This window comes from Myodes glareolus, chromosome 14 (genome assembly GCF_982192425.1).
Source record: "Myodes glareolus chromosome 14, mMyoGla1.1, whole genome shotgun sequence".
Taxonomy (NCBI): domain Eukaryota; kingdom Metazoa; phylum Chordata; class Mammalia; order Rodentia; family Cricetidae; genus Myodes; species Myodes glareolus.
The window spans coordinates 37,415,060-37,432,585 of NC_142039.1; the positions used below are offsets into that span (position 1 = coordinate 37,415,060).

The 17,526-nt window shown below is 41.3% G+C and overlaps 1 protein-coding gene across 2 annotated transcripts in view; it reads right to left on the reverse strand.

Annotated features, from left to right (window-relative positions):
• The window catches only part of Stard3nl (STARD3 N-terminal like), a 36,660-nt gene extending 20,636 nt beyond the window's left edge, over positions 1 to 16,024 (reverse strand). For both annotated transcript variants that reach the window (XM_048461015.3, XM_048461016.3), the window contains exon 1: positions 15,943 to 16,024. The gene's annotated coding sequence lies outside the window, so the exon portion shown is untranslated. The remainder of the gene's footprint in view (positions 1 to 15,942) is intronic.
• Between the last annotated feature and the right edge of the window lie 1,502 nt (positions 16,025 to 17,526).

Genomic DNA, 17,526 nt, shown 5'->3' on the forward strand with positions numbered 1-17,526 from the left:
GTTGCCTTGAAGGAAGAGCAAGGCATCGTGACTGGAGGCTCAAAGCAGGAGTGTGTCTAGGGAACTTGGTTAAGTTCTACCTTTTGACCCTGTGTTCACTTGTTTTACATTGATGTACATGTATGTGTAGCCTTTCAACAAAATTTCTAATTATAAAATAAATATCTGTAATAGTTTCAATCAGAAATTAACCTGCTATTTAATAAAAGGAACAAGCAGAAAAGGATATTCCTAGAATAGACATGGAAGACTGATTCACAGGGATCCTTTATCAAGTCTTTATGAGTTAGGACAGTGCTTAAATTATAATAACTGTAATAAAACTCTAATGCTAAATGAAGCACATACATATGTATATACATGACTATAAAATTAATTTCTTAAAAGATGTATTCATGATATATCTGATTCTAGAAAATCTGATATACAAGTGAGGAGATTTTATTTTTCTCCTTTTCCTTTTGCCTCAGTTTTCAAATGTACTTTGTACACAGTTTGTTTAAAACTAAAACCACATGTCATGCTGTTAGAATTCGGAACAGAATCGGCCAAGAATCTCCACAGCCCTCTTTCGTGTTCCTCCAAACTGGGTGATACCAGCTCACAGTGTTTGGGTTACTTTTCTCCTTGGAATCGGCAAATCAGCAAAAATATTCTAAGAATCTGTAAGGAATCAACTTCAGCGTGTTGTAAAAAGAAAGCAATGCTTTAAAATTTGAAAGTATTTGCCTATTTTCCATGTCAGTTGGGTCAAAACATCCTACTACTGGCTGGCTGGGCAGGTTAATTATATAAAACTTAAAACAACCTTTATTCACTCTGAAGTTCACAGGTCTTCAAATTCACAGCTAAGCAACCCTGCCTCACACACCTTGATTTCACACTACGTTAGGGCTAGGTCTGCCCTGTCTGCCATGTCCTTAGACCACATAAACCATAATCATTTTCTTGTCATAAAAGATGGAGGAACATAAGAGACAAGGCAGACCATACCCACACGTTTAAAGTCTCTGTACTAGCTATTTTTGCTCACATTAAGTCAGCCAAATCACATTTCTGAAAGTTTTACTAGAATTCTGCTATTCTATATGTACTGACATCTGCAGAAGAAAATCTATGGTCTACAAAGTTGAAATATTTGCTTTGCTTTATTGCACTCTTTTTTTTTTTTCCCTAGAAAGGGCTAATGGTTTCTTCTCAAGGGAGATCTGATCTGGCTGAGACATGAAGAGACAGTGTCAATGTCTGTAAACTGTGAACAGGGTAAATGACGAATGTCAATTTCTAATGGCTATGATTCAGGGGACAGCAAAACCATGTGAGCATCTCTATTTTCCCCCAGGTTACTCTGCTGATATACGCGTTAAACATGGCGATCCTATCTGACAGAGCCACAACTTCAGCAGACAAGTGCACCCCTAACCAAGGAAACATCTCTTTGCAACAGATGGAGACCACTGCTGAAACCCACAACCAGTTAAAATGCAGAGTTGTGGGCCCAGTCCCAGTGGATACAAAACACTCTCAGGGACCAATGCTAAAGAGGGGCAAGAAAGATTGTAGGAGGCTGAGGATCAAGGAATTGCTGTGAGATGGTGTCCCCCATGAATGTAAGAAGCTACAGTCATAGTCTCATGACTCTGACTACCTTGAGGCTAACAAGGGCAATAACAATGGACATGTCAACATGGAGAGCATGGATGGGAAAGACCATGAGGACTTTCTTTACACAAAGAAATACAGGAAACTAAAGACTGTTGAGAGCAGGAGACTAATCTTCCCCAGGGAATAGTACAGCAACTGGGTATCCAAAACATACATACAAATAATATTATACAGACTGAGCGGGTTGTGTTTATGTATTTAGAAATATATATATATATATATGTTTATGTATCTAGAAATATGTATATATAAACATATATAACAAAAACTAATGAAAAAATCATAAATTTGGAAAAAGAGCAAGAAGGGAAGGTTTACAGGTAGAAAAGGGAAGGGATATAATCTCAAAAAAATAAAAGAAAAATTTTTTAAGTTTTTTTTATAAAAAAATGCAAAGATGAGAATGTCTAAGGCAATCCTGAAATAGAACCAAACTAGAAGGCTGTGTCTCTTAAAGGTTTTCCATAAAGCTTCAGCAATCAGAACAGTATGCCACTATGTTAAGGATAAATGAATAGATCATGAGATATAGTTGGGTCCCATATAGATGCACATATATATATTGGCATTTGACTGTTGATGAAGATATCAAAGCAATGGAATAAAGAAATGAAGTTTGTTTTCAGAAAAGTATGCTAGGACAAGCATATGAAACTGGACAAAACAAATTTCAACCTCTAACTTATATCATGTAAAAAAAAAACTAATTCAAGAAGGAGAATGGGCCCAAACATAAGCATGAAGAATGCAAACCATGAGTTTGGCATCAGGAGCTGCAAGAAGGGCTGGGAGAGGAAGATCAACAATGTATGAAGGTGTAATAATATAATCCAGTATTTTGTATGCCAACTGAAATACCAACGAATTTCTATGCATCTATTAAAGTTTGTAAACACTTTTTTTACAATCTCTTTTATAATACAGATTTCTTAGAAAATACAAAAAACAATCTCATGACTATTTAAAAAGATTTTGTGCAGCTGTCTTGAAAGACCACCTATTGTTCAATTGGAGACAGTGTGAACACTGATGGAAGTGTGACTAATAACAGCTTGGTTGGAATTCATGCTTGAAAAAACCCCTAAACCTTAGTAGATGTGGCTCTACTGTAAAAACAGCTAAGAGTAGACAGGAGATCAGATAAACATATAGGAGGAAGAAAATTAGAAAGCCGGTTTATAATTTTCAGTGCAGGTGTTCTTTAGGCAAGAAACATAAGCATATGCTAACAAGTATTAAACGTATGAGAGAGAGTTTCAAAGTATTACCCCTTGATTAAGTTCAGCTCTGTTGAGGGACAATACGCCTTTATAGAGGGGAGACCTGGCAGTCAGCACCTGGACTGATACTGGAACAAGCTCACATGATATCATTTATTGTGTTGCAATAAACATTACAGCATACTCCCCACTATAAATGTTTAACCTGAACGTAGTTATAAGGAAGCAATCAATTATAAGGAAGTAATTAATCACAGGCCAAAAAAAAAAACCAGTCAACAAAACAAACAAAACAGTAAAGGCAGCAGTGTGAATACTCTTCAAAATGAAAAGGACATAAAGAGCAGACATAAAAAGTGACGAAAGACCTGGCTCAAATGACAATTTTCAAAACAACCAGGTCTGTGAGGTGGCTCAGCGGATGAAGCCACGTGCAGTCCAAGCACGACAGCCTGAGTTCAGTCACCAGGGTCCTCAGAAAGGTAGAGGGAGAAGAGGCTCCACAAAGTTGTCTTCTGACTCCACATGCACACTAGAGCATGGTGATCCTACACACACACACACACACACACACACACACACACACACACACACATACACACACACACATTTTTATGAGTTTTAAAGAAAATGTTTTAAGAACAATTATAAAAGGAAAGGCTACAAAAGCAAGTTGCAGAATTGATCAGCATTTTGAACTTATGACATGGAATGTCCTCATTCTTAGAGGATACACATGTTGAAGCCCAGAGGCTAAGCATCATCATACATACAAACTATCTCAGAGTAGTTCCACAACATATAGGCTGAAAGCACCTTTGAGGATGGAGTTACTGTATCTACACTGTTCTACAGACGGTACATATAAATATAATTGACCACAAAATATTCCTTTAGCAATATTAAAAATATTACTGAACTTTTAGTTAAAAAATATGCTGAGGTAAATATTAAGATACAAAGACTAGATAAGAATGTGATAGTATTTTCATCATTTATGAGATAGGCCTAAACTGAGAACCAAAATACAAATCTGTACTATAAATTTCAGAGAGATAATGAATGAAAAATCCAAATGTTTTCAAGGACACCTCACCCATTCCTCAAATACATTTGCATACCAGAGCTCCAGAGGGCCATCCTCTGAACACTGGATTTCAGTGACTAACAAGCCCAGACCATAGCCTACACAGGAAGGACTTAGATACAAGGAAAACATAAGGGTTTGAGAACATTGTGATCTGAAACTGGTCATGATGACATCACTGATAAGTTCACCTAGCAATACTAGAATAAAAGAGAAGTACCTGGCAGGTATCAGGATGAAGATAGGTAGAGGAAAGGCCCTGGGTGTGGCTGGCCACCCAGGAAGAAGTGTGGCCAACAAGTCAGAGCAGCTGAAGCATGTGAGATAGCACAAGGGGATGAGAACTGGGAAGGGAAACAAGGCATGGGCATGTGGGACCACAGGTACCACTATGAAGACTTCCTCTCCAAGTAAGACAGAAGGGGTTCTCCAGAAGCCAATTATGACTAGTGTGTATACTAAGTACGTACACCGTGAAGAAAAGCAGAATCCAGGGTCCTCTCAGCAGATACAGTATGGCAGTAACTCAGAAGAAAACGTATGGAGTTAGGAGACTAGGCCATGGCAGTAGAGGTGGTAAAAACTGATTCTCACGCCAACCCCAGAGCATCTGGCGGTTGGACATGAAGGATGGACTGAAATGAGAACCAGAGGGAACATAAAAGAACTGCTGTGTACTGAGAGGGAAAAGACAGGGAGGACAGATGGGGACAGAACATCCACTCTGTGTGGATGCATAAAGTAGAGGATATTTATTCAGATCCAAATAAAAGTAAGCCATGAGCAAGTTCAGGGAAGAGATACTGGCTAGATACATATATCACTGGGCCAACACAGGATAGAGGGAACTAGAAGCTAAAAGATTCCCTGTTATTATTTTGCTAAACAGAGTGATGTGGGAGCCTCCTCTGTGTGCTGTGATTACCATTAATGAATAAAGAAACTACCTTAGCCTGTTTATAGGGTAGAACTTAGGTAGGTGGACAGGACTGGACTGAATGCTAGGAGAAAGGAGGGCCGAGTCAGGAGACGCCATAGATCTGCTGCCAGAAGTAGACATGCTGAAACTTCGCTGGTAGGCCATGACCTCATGGTGATATACAGATAAACAGACATAGGTTAAATTAAGATGTAAGAGTTAGCCAATAAGAAGCTAGAGCTAATGGGCCAAGCATTGATTTAATTAATACAGTTTCTGTGTGATTATTTCAGTTCTGGGCGGCCGAGATGAACAAGCGGTTCCTCCTTGCAATAACAGAGATGGTACAAAAATGCCCCCTGATGATTCATTGCAATGGCCACAGATCAATGCACTGCTCAACCTTCATCAGAAGCTTCTTCATGCATCAGATGGCAATTAATGCAGAGATACTCAGAATTAACTGACGTGCAGAGACTAAGAGACTACTGAGTGTTCGGCCCAATCTTAGTTTGTTTTCTTAGATTTATCTTTTAAAGCAGGTGTGTGGATCTGTGTATGGGTATGTGAATATAAGTGCAGGTGCACACTGAGGCCAGACACATCTGATCACCTCCAGAAGCTGGAGTTACAGGTGGGGTTGTTAAATAACCATGAGACTATACTGGGAATTGAATCCAGGTCATTTGGAAGAACAGCATGAATTCTTAATCATAGAGCCATCTCTCCGGCCCCTTAATTTGTTGTGATAAACACCATGACCGAAAGCAACTTGTGGAAAAGGGTTTATTTCATCTTACAATTCCCTGGAAGGACAGGTCAAGAGCCAAGCATGAACCTAAAGGTAAGATCTGAGGCAGAAGGCATGGAGGAACACTACTTATGACTGGCTTGTTCTCCAAATTTACACTCAGCTACCTTTCTTATACCTCCCTGGTCCACCTGCCCAAGGTTGGTATCACACACAGTGGACTAGGCCTTCCCACATCAGTCATCAACTAAGAAAATGTTCCACAGACATGTCTACAGGGCAATCTGATGAAGGCATTTTCTCAGATAAGGTTCCCTCTTTCCAGGTGACTCCATCATGTGACAAGTTACAGAAACAAACCAACACAATCCCTAAATGTGACGTCTCTATCTCATCCTTCCTCTCAAGGCTTGGGGGATCATTATGGAAAAAAGAGCAGGAAGACTTTAAGAACAAAGCTGGTAACTTCAAGGAAAGTCTTTCCAGACAGAAGAGGAATGATACAAATATAAACTCTCAGTGATAGTGAAAATATGCACAAATCCCACACAAGCTTAATCTAGATAAAATCTCAGGTTAGAGGAGGGATGTGGGCATGCGATCCCATCCTTATTTGATGATCTTTTAGCATCTGATTACTTTTCAGAGAAAGAAAATTCATTTTCTTTAATGGAGTGATATTTGCTATATCAACCACACTCCAGGGCAGGCCTCACACTCAGGAGTAGTCGGCCATCACAAAGGGATCATGTTGAAGGTCAGGGGCAAGAAGCTAGGGAGGGAAGTGGGAGGATCTGAGAAAAGTTGGGAAAGGGGATGAAGATGATCAAAATACATTGTATGAAATCCTCAAATAATAAAAAGCATTGCTTTAAAAATTGAACCTCCTGTAGTAATTATCTTGCATCTCAAAGACCAGAATTGGGACTGGGTTTACCACATAGTCTTCATGGTTCCCAACCTATCTTTTCTAATACATATAAACAACAGCTTAATTCCAAGAAGCAGCCTAGTAAGTAGTCAGCCACTCTAAAAGTCTCTTTTTTAACATCATAGGACTCTCTCTCTGGAAGGTGCAATAAGAACTGCTGAGCATGTCTTTCACTCTAACTTACAGCAAATCAATCCACTGCATCTTTGGTGTCTCTAACGTAAGAAGTCCTCAAGGAAAAATACTTGGGAATGCACAATATCAAATTTCCCTGAAGTCACTTGAGATCACCTTACCAACGAGAGCATGTCAATAAAAGGATGAGCCATTTCCATCTCTGACAAAGTATTTACAGACAGAAGTGGCATGTGTTATTTCCTACAATGCAATTTGCACACACAATGGCCACAGCTCCAAAAATAATCTTCTAATCTCTTCCACAGATAAATACGTGCAGTTGCAATAGTAGTGAATGTGAGCTAGAGATATCAATCTTGAAATACCTAGATAACTAGATTTAAACTGATACCTAGATTTTTTTTTAAAGTATTACTTTCTCTTTTCTTCATTAGATTTTTTTTCACACTTACACAGAAACTAGGTCTTCAAATGACAAGAATCAGGTACAATTTCCAAGATTATCTTTATCAGGCTAATTTGTGCTTCAGAAAATGGAATCACATAAAAGAACAAACAATGCCAGAGATGCAATGCAACTCCAGGCTGAGATTCCAAGAAAGCAGTGAGCTGAAAACACCTCCTTGCTTCCCTTCCTCCATTCTGTCCCCTTTCTCATTCATTCTGATACAGGGTCTCTTGTAGCTCAGGTTGGCTTCGAGCCTCCTATGCATCAGAGGATAACCTTGAACCTTCTAACTTTACTCCAAGAATCCTAGTGCAGGAATGACAAGCATGCTCCACCATGCCAGACTGTAGCACAACCTCTAAAACCTTACTAGGTGCCTGTAAAGACTTTAAAGTAGCAACATTCTCAGAAAGTTTAATCTTGTAATTTTAGAAATAAGCAATTACAAAATCAAAATTTTGTGACTAAACAAAGATCCTGACATATACACATCATCTATAAACACTCCCAAATATCTAAGAATAGTCGATAACCATCAGTAAGATCTTACCAACATATACACATCACCTATAAACACTTCCAAATATCTAAGAATAGTCGATAACCATCAGTAAGATCTTACCAACATATACACATCACCTATAAACACTTCCAAATATCTAAGAATAGGCACTAACCATCAGTAAGGTCTTACCAACATATACACACCATCTATAAACACTCTCAAATATCTAAGAATAGGCACTAACCATCAGTAAGGTCTTACCAACATATACACACCATCTATAAACACTTCCAAATATCTAAGAATAGGCACTAACCATCAGTAAGGTCTTACCAACATATACACACCATCTATAAACACTCTCAAATATCTAAGAATAGGCACTAACCATCAGAATGGTCTTATTTACAGCTCTAATAGAAAAACATGCTAAGGTTGACTCTGCTGCTGGCATCCTCACCAGTGAAAAACAGCCCCTATCAGTTCTCCCCAACCTCTTCTCAATCAGCACTCAATCAACAACCTGGCCTTTCCAACTGCCCAGCACCCCTCCCTCCCTCTGCTCAGAAACAAAGTTTCCCTTGCCTAACACTCCAGCTGAGCTTACAACTCTGAGTAGATCTTACACATTTGGCATTGCACCTTTGTCATACCTCAGCCCCACCTAGAAGGCCCATTCTGCCAAGAACTTAACTATCAACAGCCTACCCACTGCTCAAGGAAGCTCATGTGTCTGTCACCTCCTCAAAACACTCTCCTGATCCCAAGGGCTTCTGAGGGCCTCCCGAAAAGGCTCAGGTGCCAGCATCTTGGTTTTCAACGTGGAGAGCCATGGAACAGATGGTGAAAGCAGTAAGAGGCAGGGCCTGGTGGAGACTGGATCACTGGAGAAATACATTACTGCAGTCCCTGGGGACTGGTTGGTTCTGGAAAAGGCACGAGGGTGCAAAAGAGAAGCTGTGGGCCGTGAGTCTTCTGTCTGACCATGTGATCTCTGCACAGAGCTTTATCCTATCTACTCCTCTGCTATGCTGCGACAGTCAGGGATCCTTGCTAGAGGCGGAGCTATGGATTGCCAGACCATGGCTTTCCATACTCCAAAACAATGAGCTAAATGTTTTTAAAACATTGGGGTGGACTTTACATAATATAAAATTATAAAAATTGAGTGTGCAAGCCAGAGGTATTGAACATATTCTCAATGTTGTATAATTTTCACCTCTAGTTCCAAAATGTTTTCAGCACTGCCAATGGAAATTTCCTAACAATTACACAGCGGCTCCCTATTCCTCCCCTTTGCCCTGCCCTGACAACACGATCTGTTTTGAGTATTTTGTATGACTGAAGTGCGGTATATTGTGTGATGCTTCTTTTACTTATCACAGTGTGCTCAAGATGCACCCATTCTAAAGTATGTATTAGCAAACCGTGGCAGGCTGCTCTCTTGTTTTATGTTGCACCTGCTGTATGTATGTCTGGGACACACCAGCCACACCGATGGACATACTTACTGCACCGGCTGCATGTATGCCTGGGACCTACCAACCACACAGACAGGCATACTCACTACACTGCACCGGTTGCATGTATGTCTGGGACCTACCAACCAAACAGAAGGACATACTCACTGCACCAGCTGCATGCACAACATTGTGCCGGTGCTGTGAGGTAAAGTCAGATGGAAAAGACTCTGTCTCTAGTCTCATGAAAAGTTATACAAGTAGTTTGAAAACAAAGAATAAAACAGGTATAATAGAAAGAAGGCTGAGAATCTGCCATTTATGACCAGAAATGCCATCAAGCAAAGGCTAACGTTAGAAGAAACGTGGCTCCGAATGACCTGAAAAGCTGTTCAAAGCATCAATGAAGTGGAAACTTAAAGTGGATGAAGCACGAGCATGTCTAGCAGCAGCGAGTCACCCTCTGTCGGGGGAGCCCAGGTGAGGGAGCCGAGGGAAACAACCTTGGCAGGAGCAGAAGTGTGGCACCAATCAGAGAGAGCTGTGAAAGACAGCGTGGGGCTGAATGCTCCTTGCCCATAAGGCTGGACTGAGGAGAGCAGGAAGAGCAGGGCAAACACCAAAGGCCACCAAGAGGTCAGTGTTTCTAAAACGTTGGCAGAGAACTTCCTTGTTCACAGAAAGGAAAACAAGAATTCCAGGTAAGTGACTCTCCACAATGTGAAGTACGGCTGTGGTTCATTTCTCCAGGATGGAAGCACTCAATTCCAGAGTCCAAGTGTTCTCAAAGCCCGTGAGATGTTTATTTAAACACTGGGGCGAGTGTAAGTCACGAAAGAGGAAGTTATGAACAATACCTGTCACAGCTAAAAGTGGGCAGTTTAGTATGCACCAGCAGCAGACTCGGGGCAGAGCATGGTAGACAACCAGCTTTACTGTCCACATTCCCTCACCTTAAAGGAACACCAAACAATGCCCCCCACTCAGCATGTACCCGACTTCCATCATTTAGTGGGTGCACAGCCCCTTAGGTCGGCAAAGCACTACCATGTACCTCCAAAAGGTCCTCAGACTAACCGTGGAGGTTGTGTTTACTTGCTGGCTTACACACTTCCTAAACAGGGAATCAACTGTCAATATGCAGAGAGGAACATTTTCACTAATGAAACACCCTAGGTTTCTAGTCTCTCTTGAAAAATAGGCAACTGGCAATATTCTCCATCCACAGTGTTTTCTTCAGGCATTAGCTGGCTCTTGCTGGCATTTAATTTTTCTTCTGATTTATAGGATCTTTAGACTAATGACAGTAGTAAGTCAGAGAAGCTGTGTTGGTTAAAAGTAGATTAAGAGCACTGCCTCATTTTACATCCCAGCATTGCCACCTTGGCCAAGTTACTCATTGTTTTTATGTTTTTATATATGTTTTTCAAGATAGGGGCAATAATATTGCAACCTAACTTAGAGGAAGGTTTGGAGAATGAATTAAAGACAACGGAGATTCCCTATGGGATACGGCATTAGGGAGTAGAATGTGCTCCCAGTCCTGGGGCATTTGCCGTGTGGCTGTCTATCCATGGGTAGAGACCAGAGATGGCCGTGGACCTCCTACAATGCAAAGGCTAGTCCTATAACAAAGCCTTGCCCCATAGCTCCATGACACAGCTCTTGACACAGAAAATCTTCTGTACTAATTATTAGCAACAATGCCAAAGCAAGTCCTGGCTTGGTAATTTCACCTGTGCTGGAGAAAGTCCTAACACTTCAAGAGCTGCTGGTACCTTTGATGAATTTACAACAGTACAGGAACAGAAGGCTCTCACCGCGAGCTGAAATGGAGCACAGCAATTAAGAACACATAATGCCCTTGCAGAAGACCTGAATTCAGTGCTGCTGGGCGTGGCTAACAAGCACTTCAACTCCAGCTCCAGAGGAACCGATGCTCTCTTTTGGACTCTGCAGGTGCCTGAACTCACAGGTGCATATACCTACACCTACACACACACACACACACACACACACACACACACACACACACACACATACACACACACGCGCGCACGATTAAAAATAAAAATTTAAAATACATTTAAAAAGAAAAATGTTACTGGAATTATCTGATTCTGCATCATCAAATTGACAAACAGGAAGTGATTAATTCAAAGAATTATGGAATATATTTTTCTAAAACAAAAATAAGAGTATACTATAATAAACAATAAACAATATTCAAAGTCTATTATTCTGGGAGACACAGGATACAGAAATCTGTAACTGCTTCTACTTAAAAGGGTCTGAGCCAAATCATGCATTTAATAAAGTGAAGATGAACTAGTCACAAAACATTTGGGGGAGGGGGAGACTCTGAGAAACCAAAGAAAACAGAAGAGAGTTTTCAAACTCAAAGGACAAAAGCATCCCTACTAAGTTCCTGACCAAGAAGATCCCCCAGACTTCAACAACCAGAGTCAACGATCTGGGTGAGAACAGAGGCTTTGCTCTCCATTCATAGGAAAAGAACTACCTTCCATATGTAAGTCTGCTCACAAAGATAGGAAACCATCAGCAAGTCCTGAGCAAAGAGCCTGCCCAGAGTTCTAAAGTTCAACATAAGCATTCAGTGTTCACCAGGCCCAGGTAAGTAGCCAAGAGTCCCCAGGCCACTCTCTCTGGACCTCAGCTCTCCAGCTATATCAACAATATTAATGACTGTAACTATTTTACCATGACTTTTTCAGGAGCAATGTGTTGTCAACATTTACACCTAAAGATATACGTTTCTCAAAAGGGACAGGCTGGAGACTACAGAAATCAGACCCAAGCTGGAACAGGAAGACAGCTCTGTGGAAACAAAGCCAAGAAACTCTTACCAGCAATAAGATGGCACAAATAAAGCTAAAGGGCTCCACACTGCAAAAGCCACTGCATGGACAGTGGCACTGAAGCCATCAGGATCCGCGTTTGCGGCACACACTGGATGCCTACAATGTGGGCTCTGGTTTTGACAACCTAGATCTCTAAAAATATGGGCACCGGATGCAGGAGTATCCTTACAAACACTGAGACTTGTCTAAACATCCAGTTTTGATTATTTTGGGTTAAAGTACAAAAAAGTTCTTTTGCATAAATGTAAATATCTTCTGACATTTAAGAAAGATGCCAATTCTCTTAATATTAGTCTAAAGTCATTAAACTCAATTTCCATTATGATAACAGGTCAAAAGGGTAGCCAGAAAGCAAATTAAACTACTGATTTTAATTTTTATAATATTGTTATTAACCTAATGTACTTCATCAAATAAGAAAACACAGCTAATGGCCCTTTTTAAACTGTAGGACCACACTACACTATTTCTCAGTCAGGTAACAAACTGGTTTCTCAACCACATAAAGTTTATAAACTGGTTTCTACTTTTTAAAAGTAGCGTGAGAAGAATTACATCACTGAGCTAATCCAAGTACTTCCTCAGTCATGGGAAGACCTCTACTTGGTACCAGAAACAATGAACCAGCAAACTATCTGCCATATTACCTCATATCTAAGAATAAAATCAGGTTGGCAAACTACTAGCAACTGTTTGTTTGTTTGTTTGTTTGTTTTGAGACAGGGTTTCTTGGTAGTTTTGGAGCTTGTCCTGGAACTAGCTCTAGCTCTTGTAGACCAAACTGGCCTTGAACTCACAGAGATCCACCTGCCTCTGCCTTCCGAGTGCTAGGATCAAAGGCGTGTGTTAACACTGCCCAGCTATTAGCAACTTTTATCTCTTTCAATTATCTCTGAAATTAAAACTTGAATTTAAAAATTTCTGATATACTGTGGACTGAATCCAAGGCTATTCAAGTATTCTTTCCCTGAGCTACAATCCTGCCTTATTATTTTAATCAGGAGACAGAGTCTTTTTTTTTAAATTGATATATATTGAGTCCTATATTTTTCTCTGCTCCCCTCCCTGCCTCTTTCCTTCTCCCTTCAGTCCTCCCCCAAGATCCCCATGCTCCCAATTTACTCAGGAGATCTTGTCTTTTTATACTTTCTACTTCCCATGTAGATTAGATCTATGTAAGCAGGAGACAGAGTCTTGGTAAGTTGTCCAGGCTGGCATACAGCTTGGGATTTCTCCTTCCAGAGCTTTGCATATAGATGGTGTTACAATCATATACCACAGTATTTGGAGCCTCTCGCAAGCCCTGTGTACCACTGTCTGGAGTCACTCACAAGCGATATGTACCACTGTCTGGGAGTCACTCACAAGCAATAATCTCCTAACAAAAAGGAAGGGCTCATGTAAAGTGCTAACATCTACTTCTTCGGAAAAGGGAAGAAAATTAAAAAGAATATTTTAGTGCAAGGAAAAGCACTGTCCTAGCCTTTAAACTGCCTTCTACGAGTTTAGGAACAATGCATTCCAGATATTGACATGCTGTACTTTGATATAGGCAGACACTCTTTGCTAAGGGATTTCCAAGAAGGAAACAGAACACAATAAAATACTGGAGGTGAGCATTTGGTACGCTTGGTCACTGTACACGTTGAGTGTGGGCAAGACTGCGTACCTTGGTCCCAGAGCCCCTTCTCCAGGGAAAGGGCCCATTACATGAGCTCTACAGTGACACATCAGCAACCTGCAGACCCTGTTATAGGCCTGGTGGAGAGGGGAGAGCATGTGGAGTGGACTGGAGTAAAGCTAATGACCTCAGCAGTCTAGCAGAGGTGACTTAGTGAATGCTTTCTTCACTGGTGAAGTTTCGCATTTGCGTTAAATCTGAAAGAACAGAATGCATGCAACGTGCCCAGAAAACTGCAAAACTGCAGGAACTAAATAAAGACAGAGCAAACCTTAGTTGTTAATACAAGTTCTAATGGGAAAGGTTAACCTACTTACTGTTACACTTTCGTAGCATATGTTTGGACAGAGCAGGACTGCCTGCCAGCGCTTTCTAAATGGAAAGCAGATAAAGACTGTACAGAAAGCCAGGCAGTGATGCAGGTGCACGCCTTTAATCCCATCACTCGGGAGGCAGAGGCAGGAGGATCTCTGTGAGTTTGAGGCCAGCCTGGTCTACAAGAGTTAGTTTCAGGATGGGCTCCAAAACTACAAAGAAACCCTGTCTCAAAAAACTACACACACACACACACACACACACACACACACACACACACACACACAAAAGGCTGTATTGGAAATGATTGACAACTAGAAGTAAGGAGATAAAAGCTAGAGCTGAAGATATGCAGGGTGTTTGAGTCTTGCACACAGCAACAATGGAAAGGAAAAGTAACTGTGGGATACAGGACTAGGGGAAAGAGGGCCATTCTTCATTAAGAGGACCTCCAAAGAGAAAACTACAAAATGAATTCTTTATAATCAAAATAAACAGAAAGCTGCTGAGAGTCTGAGCACCTTCAAAGTCTGCCCTTCCTCTCAGGCCTCAGATTCCTGTTCCTTTTACAGCGCCACCTCCAACCAAGGTCCACTCGCCCACTGTTTCCTCTTAGAGCCATAAGACTCCCCTGCCACTAAGCCACCTCTTCCTTCCCAGCCTCTGCCTTGTAACTGGCAACTTCCTGATCTCCCCATGACTCACTCCAAACACTCAGGTTTCATCAGACCATCACCTCTTCAGGGACATTTTCCTGGATCACACCGCAGCCACACCAACGTATCCTACTGCTTGATAGTCTAGCATTCGCTCCTATCTAAAACCAGGATTCTATTCGCACATATATTCTATCTTCACAAAAATTTAAGGAATTTGAGCGCCAGAGCCTTATCTAATGTTCAAGCCTTAATTTCCAACACCCAAAACAGCATATGGCACAGACAGACATTCATCATATAAATTATCTAATGAATAAATCTAAATGATAATCACTAGTCCTTGGAGCAGTTTTCACTTCCTTTCTTTGGTGTATTTGATGATGTAACTTTTAAAGGTCCATGTTTGAAACAGGAAGATTTCAAAGAAAAATGTATTCTTCCTAACAATACAAATTATTACAAATGTATGGATTTCAGGAAAGAAAGGGAAGCACAGTATGCACTGTCCCTTCACGGGCATGTTTATCCAGCACTTTACTGATCCATAAATACAGCCATTACACAATAAAAATTGTTCTTTTTCATCCAATTCTGCTCTAGAAGAGGATGATGGTCAGATGAAGCAAAGGTGAGAATTCCGTTTAGGACCCTTAAACAAAGACAACAGACGGGACATGCTGGAGAAACTCTAGAGCACTGAGAAGTCAGACCTGTCACTGTGTCCAATCTTACTAACCTTACCCAATCTAGTCTTGGGTCAAGTGATGGATCCGGTGATTCCATCTATGAAAAGAGCCAAATGCCTTTACAACTGCCGTATTAAGAGAACAATAAGAAAAGTTCCACGATGTCCACTCATGTTCCAACCAAAAGAGGAAGAGAAAGAACTATACCGAGATTTAAAAAAAAAAAAAAAAAAAAAAGCAGAATGAGGATGAGTGAGCAAAGCGGAGAGCTAAAACATTCGTGACTCATGCTTTAATTTTCGTTTCGTTTTGTTATCTCAGGGCTTTTGGGGATGCAGGCGCAAGGCTGGTAACTGACAGTAACCTGCCAGCCGACAACCGCCTGTCATCCCGGTCTTAACAAGGGTGCATGGCACTGCGCCGGAGGCTGGACCGCCCGCCTCCTGGAGTGTGGGAGTGGGCCCGGGGCCCAAGATCCTCCCGCACTCCGCCGCTTTTGCACCCACAGGTCGCACGGCCCTGGTCAGGCGCGGGGAGTCCTGCGAGCCCCGAACCTCTACGACTTGCCCAGCAGGGCTACAGGAAAACAGCCTACCTCCTCTGCGGCGCGAGCCGCCCGCTGGCCTGCAGACCCGGCTCCGCGGTCCAGGCCCGCCGGGCTGGGGCGGGGCTGCAGGGCGGGACCCACCGGTGACGTCAACACGCTGAAAACGCACAGACGCTGCGGCTCGCCGGAAAAGAGAGGAGGTGCAGGAGACGGCGGAATGGTTTGAAGCATTGTCAGTCTTGTGACGACCAGTAGACGGCTCAGGAAGGAGGCAGGGGGCGGGTCTGGAACTGGCCGAGCCTCCAGCGCCCTTTAGGCTCTCCATATCACAGCTGAGAGTTTGTAGCAGATTTTATCTTCCTGTTGGATTCTGGAGACCGCTTCATTTAGTCGCTTTATAAGGATTAGACTGCAGCCGGTGAAAAGTAATCCTGAGGGTGGATTTCAGGCCCTGCCTGCTTGGTTTAATGTGTCCACCAAGAACCTGATTTAGGACGCCACAATAACTTTCAACTCGCCCAGACTTAACATAGGAAGCCTTTTTTCTGCTCTCCCACTCCGTAATGCCTTTTCTTACTGATCATTGTTACACACGAAACTGGGCACAAAGTGATGATTGTATTTTGCCCAATAGATCCTTCAAAAATGTAAAGGTGTAAAGGAAGATATAATGCCCCATCAGTTCTGAAGATGCTCAGTTTATTAAAAAATAATACTGATAATTAGAATACTCTTATAAAGTTATTTTAATTGGCTCTATAATATTTAAAGTACAGAAGTGAATTTATGTGCATGCAAAACTTTTGAACATTATAAGTTGGGTGAAATCTGTGTTTATGAACTAACTAAAAGTTCTATCTTTATGAGATGGGTCCTAGCTCCTGGACATTGACTTGTGAAAATATTTAACACTCACGTCCTGATATTCATTTATCCTTAAGTGTGCCTCATTGGTTTTTAAATACTCTACAATAGTCCTTAGAACCAATATGTATAATTTGTCACTTCTGTGCCCTCAGACATAAAGTATATTTCTTTTATTGCTAGTAGGAGAAATGCTACCTTAAACATGTGTGGATACATTTTACTAGTTCTGTCCAAGTACTGGTTTTGGTGGAGACACTAACAAGAGAACACACTGGATCTCAGGATGCATATATCTTCAATCCTAGCAGTAGGCACCTCTGATGAGGTCCACTGGCGCTGCTACAGCGTCTGTTTCCACCCATGGAATTTAAATTATCCTTCCTGGTATCCCTTTGAAGAGACATAACAGGAAAATTTTGATTTTTTTTTAACCTAAGTTGATAGACATGAAAAAAACGACAAGGTGTGTGTATATAAACAAACTAAGTGCAGGGATTTTGTGCGAAATCATTTGGGTGACAAGGTGAAGCAGCTTGTGTAATTGCTATAATGCCTTCTTCCTAGTTATTTAACAGTATCCACTGTTCTGAGAGTATTACCACTGTGATTAGTTTTCCCGATCTTGGACTTTCCAGGCACAGTACATACTCCAAGTGCCTCTTTTACCTTGATATCCATCTTGATTATCAACTTCCCAGGATCTAAAATCACCTATGAGACAGATGTCTGGGCATGTCTGGGAAAGTTCCTAGGTTGCATTAATTG